Source organism: Octopus sinensis, linkage group LG2 (assembly GCF_006345805.1).
Source record: "Octopus sinensis linkage group LG2, ASM634580v1, whole genome shotgun sequence".
In the NCBI taxonomy this organism is placed as follows: Eukaryota; Metazoa; Mollusca; class Cephalopoda; order Octopoda; family Octopodidae; genus Octopus; species Octopus sinensis.
In genome coordinates, this window is record NC_042998.1 from 84733286 (window position 1) to 84745953 (window position 12668).

At 35.5% G+C, this 12668-nt stretch overlaps 1 protein-coding gene across 1 annotated transcript in view; it reads left to right on the plus strand.

The window, feature by feature from the left end:
• Nucleotides 1-12668, plus strand: part of LOC115232522 (receptor-type tyrosine-protein phosphatase H-like) — a 135979-nt gene that overhangs the window by 30543 nt on the left and 92768 nt on the right. The gene's annotated exons all lie outside the window — the stretch shown is intronic.

Sequence of the window (12668 nt, forward strand, 5' to 3'; positions counted from 1 at the left end):
GGTAGATATATTGAAATGAAATATATGTAGGCATATATATGTCTATTTATATAGGTTTGATGAGTGGCAATGCATGAAACTCTCAGCTTTTGAGTCACTTTGTAATTTAGGTTGATTAAATAAATACACACACACATTACTTGAAGAAAGGATAACTGTCCATAGTCTTTACAGATTCCCTACCTTAGAGCAGTGTGATTAATACCATTAATGTTCCTCTTGAATCTTTGTAAGTCAACACTTGCAGGAAAAATATGAACTGGGAGGGAATTCCCAATGGCCAATGTTCTGGGAAGGGAGGACTAGGTGTGTAACAATTATTGTTGGGCCTGGGTGAGGATTGAACACAACAAGGGTGATAAGAAGAGGAAGGATGAGCAGGATGAGAGTGCACGAGTGAAGTGGGATGTGACTAGCCAGCTCTAAGGAACATTATAGTAATGGTAAAGATGTTAAGAGAGGAGACAGCATGCCTATGAGCTAGAGCCTGGTACTTGTTATTGAATAAATTTATGCTGTTCAGTTGGGTAGCTACTATCTATATCCAGTCTAGGATGTCTATATGTACAGCAGTAGTATAGTTCCAGATATGAGAGTAATATGCCACTATGGGCTTCAGTTGAACTTTGTAGAATATCAATAATTGTTGAGGACCGAAGTACCATCTTGTTCTGCAAAGAAAAGCCTCATTGGAGTGCATTCCTAGCTATGTTAAGGATGTACTTTCATCAGAGGGGATCCTGAATGTTAGTGAGATCCAATAATTGACGCAATTTTGAAAACTCTAGCTAAGTGGTGCTCATGTTTAAGGGTTGTTTGGAGTGATGTTGCCTTTATATGTACACACACACATCTTTTATCATCAGTCTTTTACTGGGTCTCTGCGTTGAAGAATTTCAGTCAAATGAATTGACCCTAGTACTTTTTTTTAAAGCCTGGTACTTATTCTGTCAGAATCATCTGCTGAACTGCTAGGTTACGGTGATGTAAACATACCAACACCATCGTCAGACAGTTGTAGGGGACAAACACAGACACAAAGATACACACACACACCTCTTTTTTCTCTCTCTCTCTCTTTCTCTCTACATATATACATACACACACACACACGCACATATATATATCAATCATCATTTAATGTCTGTTTTCCATGCTGGCATGGGTTGGACAGTTTGACTTAAAACTGGTAAGGTGGGGGGCTGCACCAGGTTCCAATCTGATTTTGGCATGGTTTTTACACTGGATGCTTTTCCTAATGCCATCCACTCCAAGAGTGTAGTGGATGCTTTTTATGTGCCACTGGCACAGGTGCAGGTTATGTAACACTGGCATTGGCCATGACTACAATCTCACTTGGCTTGACAGGCCTTCTCAAGCACGCTGTATTGCCAAAGTTTTCAGTCACTTGTCACTGCCTCCATGAGGCCCAACATTCGAAGGATGCCAGTTATGCAACACTGACATTGGCCATGACTATGATTTCACTTGGCTTCACTGGTCTTCTCAAGCACAACATATCGCTCAATGTTTGAAGGGTACTTTTTACGTGCTATCAGCATGTGACACTGGCACCAGCCACCAGTTTTTGTCTACCAAATCAACTCACAAGGTTTTGGCTGGCCTGTGGCTATAGTAGAGGCTATGTTCACTTGTCCAAGATGCTACACAATGGGATTGAAACTGGAACCATGTATTTGGGAAACAAACTTCTTACCACACCACACATAGCACACACACATGTACACACACACATAAAAGTACCAAGTACACTCTGTAAAGTGGTTGGTTCTAGGGAGGGTGACCAGCCATAGAAGCCATGCAAAACAGGCACTGGAGCATGAAGCAGTCCTTCAACTCATTGGACCCTGAGCTTTAAAAAATAATGATAACGATGAGATACACATACATATATGCATACAAAGAAGTTTATCATCTAAATATGTACAAGCATGACTAGATATGCAACTATATGCATGAGAATACATACATAAAACAAATCATACAAATCTGCATATATATATATATATATATATATATATATATATATTTATATATATGCATGCATACATACATACAAACAAACAAAAATACCCTGTTGTTGATGTTGAAAATCCAATGATTTAGGTTAGAAATCAGCTCTTTCAGTATTAGCAAAAAATCATGAAATAAAACTGAACAATGGCATACATACATAAATACATACATACATATATATGTACATACGTACGTACATAGATTCATACATACATAGATGGAAGTTTATCATTTAAATATATATGAGCATGTCTAGATATGCAACTATATGCCTGAGAATACATACATAAAATAAAACTTACAAATCTTCACATAAACATATATACATGCATACATACATACATACATGCATACATACATCATACATACATACATACATACATACACACACATTCATTCAAGCAAAAATATCCTGTTGTTGATGTTGAAATTCCAATGTAGGGACCTTGGATCTAGGTTAGAAACCAGCTCTTTCTCTATTGGCAAGAAATATTGAAATAAAACTGAACAATAACATACATACACACATATATGCATACATACATACATACATACATACATACATGCACACACACACATACACACACACACATATATATGTATACACATACATATGCACATACATCATCATCATCATCGTTTAACGTCCGTTTTCCATGCCAGCATGGGTTGGATGGTTCAACCGGAGTCTGGGAAGCCAGGAGGTTGCACCAGGCTCCAGTCTGATCTGGCAGTGTTTCTACAGCTGGATGCCCTTCCTAATGCCAACTACTCTGAGAGTGTAGTGGGTGCTTTTTATGTACCACTGGCACAGGTGCCAGGGGAGGCAGGCAATGGCCACGCTTGATTAGCGCTTTTTACATGCCACTGGCATGGAAGCCAGTCAAGGCGGCGCTGGCATCAACCATGTGTGTGTGTATATATATATATGTGTCATCAAACAGCTTTACCACCAAAATTTCATGCCCTCTTTCTTTCAGTTTCAATTTTTGGGGATGCAACCAACAATTTAGGCATAATGAAAGGTAGATTTAGTAAGATTGTGGAAATGAGTAGGTGTGTGTTGTATGCAACAGTTAAAGTGGAATGGATCCTCAACCAAACTCCTCACAAGCAAAAAGCAGTAATACAAATTCTTTTGGGCAAGCAAAAGTGACAGCAGGTGTTGGGAAGGCATACTGCTTGCTGAGAAATGAATAAACTAATTGAGCTGAGAAATGGATAATGTTAAGATGTATAGTAAGATAATTAAGATGCGACAACTCAACAGCAACTTTTATCTTTGTATATACACTAGAAATGGGATTAATTTGAAGAACAAAAGACCACTTCTATGAAATCCTTGTGTAAGTTACCTCAATAACAATTGACTTTGATACTGTTATTGTGGCTAGCGACTTCAACAGACATGTTGGTCAGCATTGTAAGTGAATTTGATAGATGGAAACTGAAAAAGAGTGTGTGTGTGTGTGTGTGTGTGTGTGTATTTATATGTACATAATGTTTATATATGTGTGTGTATGTATGCACTCATGAGTGTGTATGTGTATCTTGTGTTGACATCATGCGCTTATTGACAACAAATGTTGTGTCATTTCTTTACAATATTCTGTGAAAAAAGATGTCTGTAGTAGGGGAAAATATTATCATATCTGGAATCTGCTGAGACAACTATAGAAAAAGTTCTTAGCTAAGAGGAAGCCACTACATCTTGCATGTGTTCACTTGGAGACAGACTTTGACTGGGTTCTATGTGTAATTTGGTGGCCACTGAGGAAATGGAGCTGGGTAGATTAATGGCTTTGTAGGGATGCACAAGCCATATAAAAAGATGCTTGGTAGTGAAATATGACCATTATATATATGGAAGATATGTAGAGGTTGAACATGCTTTATGAGATGCACAACATTAGCTTATGTGAATAAAGGAGCACAAAATTGCTATGGAAAAAAATTGGTTTAAGCAGAATCAACTGCATTGTGTAAGAGAGACAACAGCACTGGTATGGACATGCAATGTGCATAAAAGGTGATAGTGTGGTGAAGTGCCAAATTATCCAAGTTATAATATCTGCAGAAGATAGAAGTAAGGAAGGCTATCAGATTGTTGACATTCACAAAGGTGATGGTATGGGACTATGATAAATGGAGAACACCTGTCCTATCAATGCAAACCTTGAAAAATGGGTATAAAAGGATGATGTTGATGATGATGATGAATTTATTTATTTAATTATAATCTATATGGAATGTTTTCTTATCTTTCTATCTAGCAACACACCCATGTGTACCTTTTAACTGACAAAATATTTGCTAATAACCTAGTTTGCTAATATCCTATATATATATATCCATATCAATTCATTTACACTTTCTTTCACTGGATTTTTTATATAACAAATATATAATAATATGCAGTTTATTGAAAATGTATTTATAAAATAATGAAACTGTTACTTTTTGTTCACTGCGCTTAAAAGGTAAAAGATATTATTATACAAATGTACATACACAAGTCCCTGCCATATGTCTATCAAAAGAAAAAAATATCCCTATAAAAATAAACACACTCTTAAATGCTGCTTTGTTTATAGTGCTTAATATATCAATTAAATATTCAGACAAATGTGTCTGTTAAACTCCAGTCCTCATGACTTTAATACGAAATAGTTATGCCCTAGATTTTTGCTAGAATTCAATTAAAGTGTATTTTCAATGGCGTCTTTGTGATGTAAAGGTTTGCAAAGAATTTCTCATGAAAGTCCAGTTTATGATATCATTAGTTATTTTCTCATGGTATTTTTTCACTGTACATACTACATTTAGCTTCCTGGTTTAACAGTTTTTGATTTTATATTTTTCATTCGCTTATTATTGAGGTTGCTAGATTTTGATTGTATATTTTACACTTGATATACTATTTCTTGCTGGATATTAAACAACAATGATGATGATGATTTTATATATATGTGTGTGTGTGTATACTCTTTCTGTCCTCTTTCTCATACTTCTTCCTCTCTCTCTTCCCTCTTTCCGCCTCTCATTCTCTTTCCCTCTCTTCTCTCTCTTTCTCGCTGTCTCTTTCTCATTGAATAATCATGTACCTCCCCTATAGCAAGACATCTGCCTCTCTATTTCTCTGTCATTCTCTTACCTTTCATCATCTGACACAAGATCCTCTCCTTCAATGACCCCGTCTCAAAATTCTTTGTCTTGCAAGTTACTTGGTGACCCTGCCAGTGTTAGTGCCATGTAAAAAGCACCCATTCCACACTGTAAAGTGGTTGGCATTCGCAAGGTTATCTAGTTGTAAAAATCATGCCAAAACTAACCTTGCCTGTGCTAGTGCCAAATAAAAAGCACTGAGTCCACTCTGCAGAGTAGTTGGTATTAGGAAGGTCATCCAGTTGTAAAATCCCTGCCAAAACAGACACTGTTGCCTGGGGTAGTCTTCTATCTGGCCAACTCCTGTCAACTGTCCTACTCATACAAGCATGGAAGATGGACATCTAATGATTATGATAATATATGTGTGTGTGTGTGTGTGTGTCTGTGTATATAGATACATTTACAATAGACCTTTAGATGATTGCATATCACAGAAGTATAGGTGTGCTTCTCTGCACACATACAACAATATTAACAGTGAAGCCAAACAGCCAATAGCCAAGGTGTAGCCAGTATAGTAGAAATATTAGCCAAGAGGAATGCCTTCATCACAATCAAAGAGCATAAACTGAACCTTTCCTCTAACCCCGAGTGCTACCTGATTGTCCCAACCAAATCTGAGATTGGTCTGGTGAGTAAATATATACTAAAGAAGATCAATGACAACATATGGAGAGCTTCCAACTTCTCCTTATGGCACAGCACCAACAAGGAGATTTCATGGTTTAATGTCAACTAGGAGAGAAGTAGAGTAAGGTTCACCCAATTTAACTAGTTGACTTTAACCTGTTTATATCAAAAGGGTTACTGATCAAGGCTCTTTGCTTTGCTAGGGGTTTCACTGACATTAATGATAGAGACATGCACACCAGGAAAATGGTGCTGTTTAATAAAGGTTCCGTCTGAGTCAAGCAAGCTGACCTCAAATGGTCCTTCAATGTGGCAATGGGAGCTTACAACAGCACTGACATTTGTGACCTCATTGAGCTATATGTCCTGGACATTTTAGGGAAGAAGTTCCCTTCAGTCCTCTTTGATCTCTACAAAGATGATACCCTGGCCATCTCTAGAATAACCATTGGGCACACCCTTGTAGTGCTCTAGGTTCCATGGGACTCAAAATAACAATTGAAGCTTACTGCAAACCAAACAAGAGGCCATTGTACATCAACACCGCCTCCTGCCACCCATGTATCATGTTTAGGAACTAAGTGAAGGGTGTCAGCAAGAGGATCTCAAATCTGTCCTTGAATCAAAAACATGTTTGACACCGTGACTACCTATTACAATGAGGCCCTGGATTCCAGTGGGTTTAAGGACCACATCTCCTATAAACTGGACCCTAGCACTCAGAAAATGAAGCATACCAGAATGTCATTTGGTTTGCCCCATCCTTCTCACTCAATGTTAAAATGTGTGGGAGGAATATTCCTTAGGTCATTAGACAAGCGCTTTATACAGAGACACAGGTATTGATGTTTGTTGAATAGGCAGAACCTAAGGGTCTCCTTTAGTTGTGCATCCACTATGAAAAGAATATTGTTAAACGCCTATAAAACAAGAGCAGAGGCTGGTTGCTCATGCAGAGAATACAGTGGCTGCCCATTGGAGGAGGCGAATGTGAGGCTAAAGAAGATGAACCAGAATAATAGCAGCAGTGGCTCATCAAATAACATCAGCAACAAGAATGGCAATGGTGGAGGCAGCAACAATGCATTAAGTGACAGCAACGCATTAAGTGGCAGAAACATCAGCACTGACATGCATATATATATATGCATGTATATATATAGGCATCATATATCCCATATATACAATATAGCAATATTGTTTAAAATATTCGACTATAGCACTCCATGATAAACTTTCCCCTGTATTATCATCATTGGTTTACTAGAGTCTTGCCTCTTTAATTGACAACTAGCATCTTGATTTAAGATTTCCTTTACCAAATCTCATTATATTGCTTCAAATTTATCTTGATAGTTTTATGACTATACCCACTATGATTTCTGCCAACTCCCTCAGCCCCTTTCCTTATAGACACAGTTCCTTGTTCCTTGGCCTTAGATTTTTGATATACAAAGATTTGATAAACAAGACTATAAATTAAAACTAACCCCAAAAAACAATGATAAGCTTAGTAGCTTCTAAGCTGAAGTGAAAACAGCATGTTCTTTGTCTATCTCCTTACCTTGGAGATTTTAGGTAAAATTATATTAATGTGTCCATCTGTTTTAACTTAATTTAAATCTATGTATCTATGCAGCTGATGATTGCACTGCATTTAAATTGATGTAATGGTTGCATTGTGAATGAAATGGAGTTGCTTGAAACGATCGTACTGCATTACCTCTGGATATCCTGTTGCTTATTTTGACCTTAATCACCTTATTTTGAAACTGTATGGATAATACCGTACTAAATTCTGGTGCCTCAACTTAAGTGCCTAATTCATCTGAATCTAAATTTTTACTGAGCCTGGTGCGGCCTTTGGCTCACAAGTCCTCAGTCAAACCGTCCAACCCATGCCAGCATGGAAAACAGACATTAAACAATGATGATGATGATACATATATATATATATATATATATATATAGTCCTTCGAATCTAACTAAATTCTATATTTTTATGCAGCTGAAGATTGCTCTACATTTTAAATTGATGTAATGTTTGCATTATTCAATTAAATGAAGCCGCATGAAACGATCGTACTGCATTACCTCTGGAAATCCTTGTTGCTTATTTTGATTATAATCACCCCATTTTGAATTATATGGATAATACCTTACTAAATTCTGGTGCCTTTAACTTAAGTACCGTATTCATCTGAATCTAAATTTTACACACACACACACGCACATGTACACGCACACACACACACACGCACACACACACACACACACAAAATTAAGGGTTAAGCAACAGTTGCTTCACCACAAAATTTAGAAATAGCAGCCAAAAGACTGCTATTTCTTTTTCCTACAAAATGTATCTCCACAGATAACAATATTTGTAATTCATATAGGTAAAAAGAAGAAAAATTATGAAATCAAACAGTCTTCGATTAATTATGGACGTGTTTCTTGATTAGAATTATAAAAATTCATTGCCTTTGTCAACATATTTCGAGAATTATAAATTTGAAAATGCTAGAACTTACCCTTTACATTTCTGATCAAGTGCCATCAGAACATAATACAAGGCAGTTAGCATATCCAAACTTATATAGACGAGTGAATTTGTATTTCCCTCCAAGTTTACCATGTGCGTCACAAGATAGTACCGCAGAAAGAGATCTGCAGTTTTGTTATCAGGGAGTAAAATAATCATTACAGATATAGGGTAAAGAATTATTAATTTAATAAATTTACCAAGTAGTTTTGGTATGGAAAAGTACCATATTCGGTAAAAATTTATACAAAAAGTTTTTTATATAATTATAACAATAATTAAGGGTTAAGCAACAAGTTGCTTCACCACATACCAAAAATTTAGAAATATCAGCCAAAAGACCACTATTTCTTTTTCCTACAAAATATGTCTCCACAGATAACAATATTTGTAACTCACATAGGTAAAAAGAAGAAAAATTATGAAATCAAAGTCTTCGATTAATAGGACGCGTTATATGTACATATATTATTATTAATATTAGGGAAGTTATTTCTGAGTCCACCGGGGAGAGAAGTTCGATTTAGTGGTACTAAAATGAATTACTCACTGTGTTATATACATATATATATATATATATATATATATATATATATATTATATATATATATATATTATATATATATATATAGATAGATAGATAGATTTAAGAGACAGAATCACCCTCAAGCAACTCAATCATCACTGAATGACATTATCCACAATAGGTACATATAGGACTAAATATTAAAATTATCATAATTAATACCTACAATTCTTATTCCAAATTATCAAAATTAATACCTTTAATTCTTATTTCAAATCATATACTTTACTATGTGCATTTCATGACCACATATTCCTCGATATTGCTGAAATAGAATGTCTCTAAATACAATACCATATTAAAACGATTATATTGCCAATCTTCAGGTCTAGCATATTTGAACGTATTTTGCTATTTACATCCTATATAAAGACATGACAAACTAAAATTATATAACTAGAAGTTGTTGGAATAATTTTTACTTTAGTAAATAATGAACAGAAATGTGGAATAAAAGTAGGAAAAAGAAATGTTAGTAAAAAGAAATGTTAACTTATCTGTATGGTAATTTTCTCTCCATGAATTAAACATTTTTAACTCATAGAGAGAAAATAGCCACAGGAGTGGCTGTGTGGTAAGTAGCTTGCTTACCAACCATGTGGTTCTGGGTTCAGTCCCTCTGCGTGACATCTTTGGCAAGTGTCTTTCTACTATAACCTTGGGCCGACCAAAGCCTTGTGAGTGGATTTGGTAGACGGAAACTGAAAGAAGCCTGTTGTGTGTGTGTGTGTGTATATATATATATATATATATACACACACATACAACAGGCTTCTTTAGAAGGATGTCAGAGCTAGAAAGACAAATAAGTCGTAGAAAAATTTTGTTTGTGATCTTTTAAAATAAAAAGGGGTTTTGTCTTCATCTGTAAGTCACATTTTTCCATAATTTTCTTAGCCTCAAGATTGGCTTTCCTGATAATCCTATAATTCTTTTGTATTTCTTTTCTGAGCAATTCTAGGTAATAGTCCTTGGTAAGCCTGTACAGGATTCCTGTTTTATCAGATTGAACTAGTATCCCATCCATGCTATGAATTTCTTTGGTGATATTGTGAAGATACCTCATGTGTTTATTCCTTAAGAGTGAATGGTGGAATTTCACATTCCTCATGATAGACCAGAGATCATCTTCAAACTGTTTCAATCTTGGGTTAGGTGGAGGACTGTTTTTAGATTTAAACAATTTTTTGAATTCAGAAGCTGGATTGTTAGAGGGCTGTTTAATGTCTTTATTGTCAAAGAAAAAAAGCAAGCCAACTAATATGGTAAATAAAGGAGTTCTCTTACTAATGAGTTGCTTAAGGAAAACCTTCCTTAGGGGAATGGGTAGATCCTTAAGAGATGCATTTATATCAAATAACTCCATATGTGGTAACTATTTTATTAGCAGGTTAAATGGAAACCTGGTTGAAGTGTATATAAATGTATGTGTTTTTTCCAGTGTTTACAAATAACAGAAAAAATGAATAAACAGTTACCAGGGCAGCAAAAATTCACACAAGTAACAAGGATGTAACAGCCTATTTATAAAGGTAGAAACTCCAGGTTTCAGTGAAATATTTTGTATAATATAGATAAATAAATAAATGGAGTTAAATGCAGGTGTTATTCAAATTCATTTACTTCTGACCTATGTTTTGAAGACAACATTGGTATTATTCCAGAAGGAATTAAATAGTGTAAAACAATGCAATCTTCTCATCAGGGAAATAAACCAAACACAATGGTAAGACATTTTAACAGAATGTGATGGCTGCGTATATGATGAAGAGAATGCTATCAAATTTTTTTTTAAACTGTTAGTAGATATAACTTCTTTTGGTCATAGACACTTAATGAGAGACTAGGTGTCGCTGACTGGCTCCTGTGCCAGTGGCACGTAAAAAGCACCAACTGATTTTGGCCAATGCCAGTACTCCCTGGCTCTTTGTGCTCTTTGTGTCGGTGGCACGTAAAAAGCACCCACTACACTTATTACAATGCCTTATAGTGGATTTAGTAAAACAGAAACTGAAAGAAGCCCATTCTATATTTATATATATATATATATATATATATATACACACACATACAACAGGCTTCTTTAGAAGGATGTCAGAGCTAGAAAGACAAATAAGTCGTAGAAAAATTTTGTTTGTGATCTTTTAAAATAAAAAGGGGTTTTGTCTTCATCTGTAAGTCACATTTTTCCATAATTTTCTTAGCCTCAAGATTGGCTTTCCTGATAATCCTATAATTCTTTTGTATTTCTTTTCTGAGCAATTCTAGGTAATAGTCCTTGGTAAGCCTGTACAGGATTCCTGTTTTATCAGATTGAACTAGTATCCCATCCATGCTATGAATTTCTTTGGTGATATTGTGAAGATACCTCATGTGTTTATTCCTTAAGAGTGAATGGTGGAATTTCACATTCCTCATGATAGACCAGAGATCATCTTCAAACTGTTTCAATCTTGGGTTAGGTGGAGGACTGTTTTTAGATTTAAACAATTTTTTGAATTCAGAAGCTGGATTGTTAGAGGGCTGTTTAATGTCTTTATTGTCAAAGAAAAAAAGCAAGCCAACTAATATGGTAAATAAAGGAGTTCTCTTACTAATGAGTTGCTTAAGGAAAACCTTCCTTAGGGGAATGGGTAGATCCTTAAGAGATGCATTTATATCAAATAACTCCATATGTGGTAACTATTTTATTAGCAGGTTAAATGGAAACCTGGTTGAAGTGTATATAAATGTATGTGTTTTTTCCAGTGTTTACAAATAACAGAAAAAATGAATAAACAGTTACCAGGGCAGCAAAAATTCACACAAGTAACAAGGATGTAACAGCCTATTTATAAAGGTAGAAACTCCAGGTTTCAGTGAAATATTTTGTATAATATAGATAAATAAATAAATGGAGTTAAATGCAGGTGTTATTCAAATTCATTTACTTCTGACCTATGTTTTGAAGACAACATTGGTATTATTCCAGAAGGAATTAAATAGTGTAAAACAATGCAATCTTCTCATCAGGGAAATAAACCAAACACAATGGTAAGACATTTTAACAGAATGTGATGGCTGCGTATATGATGAAGAGAATGCTATCAAATTTTTTTTTAAACTGTTAGTAGATATAACTTCTTTTGGTCATAGACACTTAATGAGAGACTAGGTGTCGCTGACTGGCTCCTGTGCCAGTGGCACGTAAAAAGCACCAACTGATTTTGGCCAATGCCAGTACTCCCTGGCTCTTTGTGCTCTTTGTGTCGGTGGCACGTAAAAAGCACCCACTACACTTATTACAATGCCTTATAGTGGATTTAGTAAAACAGAAACTGAAAGAAGCCCATTCTATATTTATATATATATATATATATATATATATATATCTGACTGGCTCCCATGCTGGTGGCATGTAAAAAGCACTATCTGAATGTGATCGATGCTAGGCCTGCCTGACTGGCTCCTGTGCCAGTGGCACGTAAAAAGCACCCACTACACTCTTGGAGTGGTTGGCGTTAGGAAGGGCATCCGGCTGTAGAAACATTGCCAGATGAGTCAAACCATCCAACCCATGCCAGCATGGAAAACGGATGTTAAACGATGATGATGATGATATCAAAATATTTAGTAAAATTATTCTCATCTTCTACATTATATTTTCATCATTTACATCTCCAGTCATTATTCGGTGCCTTATTTCTTGATATGTCTAAAGTA